Raw genomic sequence first — 8622 nt, 5'->3', positions numbered from 1 at the left:
GGACCCGCCCGGGCGCGCTCCTCGCGCCGGTTCCCGGCGTCCCGCCGCCCTGCCGGGAACCGGCCAGCGGCCCCCGCCACCCCTAAGGGCGCTGCCGACACCCGTTGCAGAGGCTCGCCGGCGGAGGTCGCTACGGGAGGCTGGACCGCGGAGGCGCGCGGCTCTCCCACCCGCAGGTGAGTGTGCCGGGAGGGCGTGGGATGCTGCGGGGACAGTGCGGGGCACTTGCGGGTCCTCGGGTGCAGACGCGGAGCCGTGCGACGCGCAGGTTAAGTTTGCGGAGCGAGTCCGAGGTCGCTCCGTCTCGGCCTTCTCTTGCCGCCCCGGTGGGTTGGGGTCTCCTGCGAAAGCCTGGATTTGGGGGAAGGGCTTCGGGAAATTCTGGTCTTGAGATACTTGACGAAGGTTGAAAAGACACAGCAGGGGGAGCGTATAGCTGCAGCCGACAGGGGTTGGACAGGTGCTTTGGAGTGTGCGTGTGTGTGCTGGGCGTGTGTGTGCGTGTGTGGCTCCTGGCGAGGAGGAGAGCCCGAGACAGGGCGAAGTCCCTGCGGCGGGTCATCCATCCCCAAAAGCCACTTAGATGCCGGAGAGGGAAATTGCGCTGCTCTGAGGTGGTCACCGGGTGGGTAATAGGCAGCGAACCACAGACTCCCCCCGCCCCAAACACACACCCCGGATTTCTGATATGCCCCTGGAATAATTGCAGGAGTGGGGGTGCTCATAAAGAGTGTGTGAGATTTTAAGGCCCCAGAAAATATATACTCCTTTTACCTTTTAACTTCTTGGCAGAAATTAGTATTAAAAGTGCTGAATCATGCAAAAAGACGTGAAAAATAATGGACTTCATTTTTTGGTAAAGTTTTTCAAAGCTACTAACATCTGTGTTTCTGGATGAATGCTTTAAATTTAAGGTGTAGGAATTGGGTATTTAAAACCACATTTGAGACTGTGCCCTTGTCTTTGAGTATCCGCTGCTTTTCATTCTTTAGTGTGAGTTGTATCCATTCATTATCTCTTACCGCCCTCCCCCCTCAAAAAAAAAAAAAAAAAAAAGACCTGTGTGTGTGTGTGTGTGTGTGTGTGTGTGTGTGTGTGTGTGTGTGTGTCCAGGATTGTGAAAGGAGTGGAGGAAACAGTCCTCGGAAATAGAAAACATCCTCCTTTGATGAGTGCAGTGATGGCCAATTTGATTTGTCATATGCCACTGAAGGGAATGTCAAGCTGATAACATGCAGACTAGAGAGAAAGAAACAGGAGTTGCCCATGGAGGAAGAAACAAGCCCTAATCCAATTGTGCTCATCAGTAACAGAGCTGAAGGAGAGTGCTTCCACATTGGAGCCTGAGTCCTCCTTGGTGGAGACGGGGGGCACAGTTTTTGATCCAAGTTCTGAGGTCAGGCACCAAGTAACATAAAGATGGTTTTTTAAAAAATCAGAGTCAGGATTAGTAAAATGGGTGTGTCCAAAGACAGCTCTTGCCCAGTGACTCTGGGCCGTACTGTCTGAACTGCCCAGTGGCCTGCTGACTCATAAGGGAACCAGCATGGCTTAGCAGGGTTGGGTTTTACTTGCAACTCTAAAAGAACTCCGTCTGCAACCCTCCCCTCCCCGCAAATAATAAAAATAAAAGAGAGAGAGAAAGCTCTAGCAGAGACCTCCATAAACAGAGAAGCTCACCTCCTCTTCTCTTCTTCAGGGAGGTTTTTCCCTATTCCTGGACTTGTCACCTTCATTTCTGTACCTGTCATCCATGCTTGTGCACAGAACATTTGGTTTGACACAAAGATTTTAATCTAAATCTTAGCGTGAGAAAGAGTGGCACTCCTAAACACGATCATGTCAAAGGTATTTGCGAAGGATACAGAAAAATGGGAATATGAACGATTAACTGAGTTTTCTTTGCAGTGCAGACTCCCTTAACATTGCAAGACTAGGGAGCCCCACCCTGTTTCTGAGTATCTGCATGAAAGGCCGGGAAAGGAATTCGACAATTGCAGTGGTGCAGGGAGAGGCAGTTTCTAGGCTTGGGTATTACATTTACTTAAATGTTAACTGAAATTTTGGAGGGCAGCCTTTAATCCATAGGTAGGTCTTGAAAGGCACAGTGTCATTCTGTTTCACTCTGACAGCCTGTTAAATATCCATTTAACTTTCAGAGGTTGATTTTGATAGAAAAGGGATGTGAAGTGGGAGCTGCTTCCAACTGTTAAGATCCCAGGGCTTAAAGACGTGATGGAAGCACAAATATTGAAGCACATGATAAAGCCAAAAAGAATTATTTTTGCTCTGGTATTTTTAATACAATTTATTTATAAAAGTAAGTTTTTTAGAAAGAGGGGGCTCATTTTCAGGCAATAAACCTGCTTGCAGAATAGACAACCATCTGGCCTCTCAGAACAGACGTGCATAATGGGAACGAGGAACAGGTGAATGAGCTCACCTTCTACTGCTTGGCCCTTCAGTTCAAATCCAGTCATGTCACCTCAGATCGGAGGAAGGCCATTTCTGCAACTCGGCAAGGAGATTTCAAATCTTATTTCAGATCTGTGGGAAAGAAAATGTTTTGAGCTGCTCTGAAGAAGGAGGCAATCTTTATAAATTCACAAATCATTATTATCATAGCCGTGCTTACCCGCAGTGTCTACTGCAGATCTGACCATGACGAAGAGAGACACCATGCCTTTTTTCTTTCCTTTTTTAAAAAACACACCGACAATTCAAAAGGACGCCTACTTCATGGTACCATTCATTTTTTTAAGATAAAATATATTAAGAAGAGAAAATGATACCTTTCCCCCGATGACTAGAGTGAATTAATGCACTACTAGGTCTGGAAGTGGTGGCCAGTTAGCAGTATCTTAACAGTTATTCCAGACTGAAGTGAGACTCGGGAAAAATTCTATGTTCTGTTGAGAACCAATGTAGGTTGAAAGCTGCTAAAACCACCTTCTGCTTTTTTTTCATTCTTTCTCATACTATCTGTCTTCTCTTGAAAGTCCACAAACCACACCTACAAATCCTAGCACCTAGAAGGCTCTGAGATTTTACTAGGAACACACAATCGGATAAACTACCTATGATTATGGGTCATTTTGAAATCCAAATAGATTTCAGCTTCAGCCTCAAGAATCAAATTGGTAGGATGCCTCCGGAACTTTGCTCAGACACCAGTACCCTGGCAGCCTGGTTTCAAAGAGGGTCTTTTCCTAAGATTTGCAGTCATTATTTTGTGGAAGTTAGCTCTGCCCACTTGCACAGTTAATTGCATTGAGAAGGTTCCAGAACAGTACTTCCTTGAGTTCTGACAGTAAATATGTACACAGCATTGTGTGAGGAGCATTCCAGAACACCCACCTCCCGGTGAAGTGAATGTGCTGGCTGAATAAACACCTGGGCTGCTTTAGCCTGCCAACAAATTTCATTTTTTACCGTAGGAAATGGTGTTTCATCTGAGCTTTTTCAGGACCCTAGAGAGCCTTGCAGGATGGAGAGGAGCATCCAATATCTGACTTATTTTAGAGTTGGCCTCCAGGAATCTACCTTTTTCCATTTGAGGATGTCAGGTTATGTGCATTTTGCAAGGAAATTGAAGAAAACTCACTTTGCTAATCTACTTATTGTAGTGAGCTGTAAGATTAGTAATATTAGTCATCTCAGTGGGTTTATGTATTTAAAAGTTAATATATTTATGTATTTTTGGGTGCATGAATACAGGGTTGGATTAAGTGTTACTCGGAAGCCGCCTTGAAAAAACCATTTGGAAATTGCTGCTTTAAAATCATGTGACATTACATACTTGTACATACGTCTCCTCAAAATTAAAGAATACACTCTGGTGTGCACACTTTGCCACACATGCGTGCATCCGACACAGATGAGAATTGCTATTTAGGATTATTCAGTTTGTTTATTTTGAGTAGACTTGGGGTGGTGGGGAAGGTTTTCTTGATTTATTTTCTGGTGGATGTTGGATTCTGATTCTTCTCTGCTTGGGTATCTTCGTACTTAGGACCCTCAAGAAGAGGCAGTGAACAAATACAATAGTTCATATTGTAAGTAAAGTATATTTTTTACAATGTGTCTTCTTTTAGGTTACTCATACTCTAGGTTTTAGAATTAAAAATTGCACGAGAAATAGCCTTTGTCCTGATGTAGTCCAGGATGCATCTCCTTTGGTCAAATTCCTGTACATCTTCTTTGCTGCTTATGGAATTTGGAAACTATCCAGACTGCTATTGATCTAAATATTTTCATCTTCCCAGGTCTTCCCTTGATACGGTGAATGGAGACTGCTCTTCTGCCTGAGAGTGGTTCAAAACGTAAGTTCAACAAGCCAAATAATGAAATGTCGATAATTCTGGACCTCCATGCAGAACAGTTTGTCTCTTTGTTCCTTCGACCCAAGACTCCAGCCTCATAAGTAAGATATCACCCCCTTGGGTTGGGGGAGGGATGCCTAGCTTAGACCACACAGCGCAGCAAGGTAACATACAGCCACCATCACAGCCATGGAGTGGCATTCTTCTCTACTCTGCTTACCTCACCATTTTTCTGGTAATAGAATATGAACCTTTGGTGTCTGGGTGATGCTGAATTGACACTCCCCCAGATGCCACATCTTTCTGGATGGCCCTGCCTATTCTAATATTCTCCTGGCTCAAGCAGACAGATGTATGGAGGCACATCCAGCCTCAGGACCAGAGTTCTTTTGTGCCCGATGAAATCCTGTGGCTGCTATGAAGCTCCCTTTCCTACCATGTACATTAACCGAGATGTGTCTTTAGCTCAGCTGGTATGGTCATACTTTAGTGATCTGGTATACTTCATTTATAAAGCAGGAAGTGTAGAAATCTGTAGGAAGCCATTGTTGTTTCACACAAAGACACTGGGTTGTGCAGGATTTTGCAGATTTCCCTGATCAGTCCACCTTCTCCACTTTGTGGGTATCAGGTTCTTCCAAGTACCTTCCAGCTCTTTGTAAAGTGAGCTATGTGTTCTTGGAAAGGGACTCAGTGCTAGTTTAGACCCCTCCCTGCCTCTTTAGAGACCTCAACATGTAATTTAAGGTATTTTTTGAAAAATTCTTAGGCATTTGATGCATTTCATCGGTGGTCAGACTCTAGAAAGCTGATGTTTATTAAGAGAAACGTCTGCCCTACCTTCGCTTCCCCTTGCTTTTCTGCCTTCCTATCTCTGCCCGCTTGCCCAAAACATGGATTTCCATGTAATTCAGTTCACTAAATCTCTCTCCATTTTTGTTTCACTGCAGACTTTATTGCTAGAGCTGCTAATAGACTTTCAGCACAAACAGTATATTGATCACTTGAAATCTTGTTTGAGCTTGACTGAATATGCATAATGGGGTGTCAATCGGGGAAAAAATCTCATAATAAATGGCAGCCAACTTATATTCATGAGAAAAAATGTCTTGGGCAGCACACAAAATATCGTGTTTACTGTAGCATGACAGACTGATTGCGCTGCTCTCCCTCACATTCATCGGATAGATATTTAATAGCAAATGCAAGGTTAGAATACCAAGATCTCGAAACCTTTCTTTCTTTGTTTGTATGGGGAAGCATTTTTGCACATTCTATAGAGTATAAACATCTAGAACCACAGCCAGCAAGAAAGATCTTTTCTACCTGAGGAATTCAGAAATTGCAAACAAATCTGTTTAAGTTGATGTATATTTAAAATCAGCTACTGATTTATGCAGTCCATATTTTTTAAGTTTTTACCATGTGTGTATCAGTGCATATACTCACTGTATGCAAATATCATTTTCAATGTGTATATGGGAGAGCACAGTATATTTAGAGAAAAGCCTGCTTTACATAAATTATTTTTAAGAACAACTGAGCAGTGAAGTACCCATGCGTTAAGAAAGCTACATCTTTTTTTTTTCTTTTAAAATTTCCCAGTAAATGATAAGTAAAGATATCTCAGTTTTATTAAGTTTTATGTGCAATTCCTTAAACTCTGTTTTCCCGACAGAGCAGTGATTATGATGGTAGGTATGTCTGGGGAAGTGATATTTTGGGTTACTTTCTGTAGTTGACGCAGAGCTGACTCCTTGACTGCTGGTTGTCTGTGTAGAATCTGGCCAGAGGGAGCATGGAGTATTAGTGTAATCCTGCTTTATCCCAGGACAGTGTGGGATACATAATACTCTCTCAGCCCTCTGGGTGGGGTGCAACCCAGCTTCCATTAGGAATTCTTTGTCTCCTATAAGTGAATGAAATCAATGGGCTCTTTGCTAATCAGGTTTCAATTGGCTTTTTTATGGCAAAAATCAAATCACACCCTAGACAAATGTCTCTTCCAGTTCCTGGGCAGTATTCAAGAATTTTGAAAGTGTACTGTGGCAGAATTTTCACTCTTTAAATCTCAGGTAGTATCTGATAACCAGAAAAATCGACTTATCACCAAGAGCGGGTGTATCACAGTATAACAGACGTGACATCAGGCCTCGATCGTGTCTACTCTTGTTCTGCAGGGTTCCAAGAACTTTTGCCTAGTCTCATCTACTTCATTAAATTGCTTTTGATTTATTGTTTAAGATTTCTGATTTGCAAGAAGAGAGAATGTAGATTTTGCTGAGAAAATTGGATTATCTGAGACGTAGCAAGTTGCAGAGGCTTAACAGTAAATGATTACGTGAGAACTATGTATTTTGGTAATATCTTTTATAAGTAGAATCCTTTATCTATATATTCCCTTATGTATGTATATAGTTTTGTAACAGTTAGAAACTATTTGTCATATGTGCTTTTTTGCACAAAGAGAGGCAATCAAATTTGATAGTTTAAGCTTGGGGAATTATGCTGTTGAGATTTTAGCAAAAGTGAGGTTATATGAGAACTTTAAACTTGGGAATTAGCTATTTGCATAAACTTCATTACTTTTAACCTACAGAGAAATGTATGTCTGCAAATGTCAAAACTGGGACTTATTGGATGTCACCAAATTACATCCGGGGAAAAGAAAATTGGAAAGAAAACGTTTCCCGGAGAAATTTGAGTCTGAAAACTGCATTTACAGGCCTTGCTGTTGTCTTAAGTTTTGGATTGTTTTACTAATTTATTTTAATTAAATGAGGGGAGAAAAATTATTAGGAATTAGGTAGAAGTTATATGAACTATTTTCTGATTTAAAGATATGAAAGATTATGTGTTTGTAATATAACACCCAGCTTGGTAATATAAATACCCAGTTTTTTTTTTTTTAACGTTTATTTATTTTTGAGACAGAGAGAGACAGAGCATGAACAGGGGAGGGTCAGAGAGAGGGAGACACAGAATCTGAAGCAGGCTCCAGGCTCTGAGCTGTCAGCACAGAGCCCGACACGGGGCTCGAACTCACAGACTGAGAGATCATGACCTGAGCCGAAGTCGGATGCTTAACCGACTGAGCCACCCAGGTGCCCCTAAATACCCAGTTTTAATAGACTGCTTTCTTCCCAGTCCTTAACATCCTACTGTGAGAATATTTAAGGACCGAACAAATTTAAGCGCATATAGATCTCTTCAGTAGAACTGAAGATAACTTCAGGATACTCACCTGGTTCTCTGCTAAAGCTTTTGACTTGTTTTAAAAGAATCTTTATTCACTATAAATTTCAAAAGCAGAGTTGCATTTGCAGCTGGTTCTCAGAAATGTACTATGATTTCTGAGGTTTGATTTTCATATATGCTAAATGGAGATTTGGAAGTGACTGAAACTCCTGTATTTTTTTCTTGTAACTGCTGCATTTTCAGAGACCAGAGTCCAAGCTCTTTTCTATTAGATGCAGCATAATGTTAACATTCCTTTAAAGAATAGCAGTGGGACTACTTTTTCTTCCAACAATGATGTAAGTAATAACGAGGTTGATGTGATGGATTAAGGGTAATCTCCTTTTTGAAAATTGGCGTTTTTTTTTTTACTTTAATAAAAAACACATTCAGATAAAATAAAGAAAAATTACGGTATACTAATTCAATTATCAATGAAGTCGTTTGCTATATACTACTTTTAATAGATCTAGGTTTACATTTAATAAAAAGTTTATTTGCTCATGCTAATGGAAAATCCACAGGCAATTTGCTTAGGGTATGTAACTTCCAAGCTTATATAAGTTACTTTCACTAGGAAACACTGCGACACAGAGGAAACCTTTATTAACCCCCCATGTGCCTCTTCAGAATCCATATTCCCCATGTAAGTGGGGATTAGCTTGGGGTCATAGTCAGCCAATGACTTTTGTACACTTACTGATATATTAATAATATAGGTATGTTGTAGGAGTATATATAATACACTTACTATAAGCATATTGTTATATTTATTAACAGTTAAGTTCATATGCCACATTCCAGTTTAATTCAAAACCTAGTATTGAGAAGTAGACATAACCAAATGTCCTATAACATTAAAGAAAATAGGCTTTACTGTTTCCTCAGCATAGTTTTTGTTTGAGATACATGCTGTGTAAACATTTATTTTCTTATTGATAGGCAGACCCACCATGGCTGTGTAGGAATTTGGTGAAAAAGTGATGTGTGGTAGGAGTTTTGGGTTGTTTTGTTTTGGTGTGTGTGTGTGTGTGTGTGTGTGTGTGTGTGTGTGTGTGTGTGT

The 8622-nt window shown here is 41.3% G+C and overlaps 1 protein-coding gene across 9 annotated transcripts in view; it reads left to right on the top strand.

Annotated features, from left to right (window-relative positions):
• The window catches only part of LOC121033407 (uncharacterized), a 125702-nt gene continuing 117080 nt past the window's right edge, over positions 1-8622 (top strand). For all 9 annotated transcript variants that reach the window (XR_005791868.1, XR_005791871.1, XR_005791869.1 and 6 more), the window contains exons 1-2: positions 1-176; positions 4266-4322. The gene's annotated coding sequence lies outside the window, so the exon portion shown is untranslated. The remainder of the gene's footprint in view (positions 177-4265; positions 4323-8622) is intronic.

This window comes from Herpailurus yagouaroundi, unplaced genomic scaffold (genome assembly GCF_014898765.1).
Source record: "Herpailurus yagouaroundi ecotype Mexico unplaced genomic scaffold, PumYag 159, whole genome shotgun sequence".
NCBI classification, from domain to species: domain Eukaryota; kingdom Metazoa; phylum Chordata; class Mammalia; order Carnivora; family Felidae; genus Herpailurus; species Herpailurus yagouaroundi.
The sequence above is the reverse complement of the archived record's forward strand: the minus strand, read 5'-3'. Positions and strand labels throughout refer to the sequence as shown.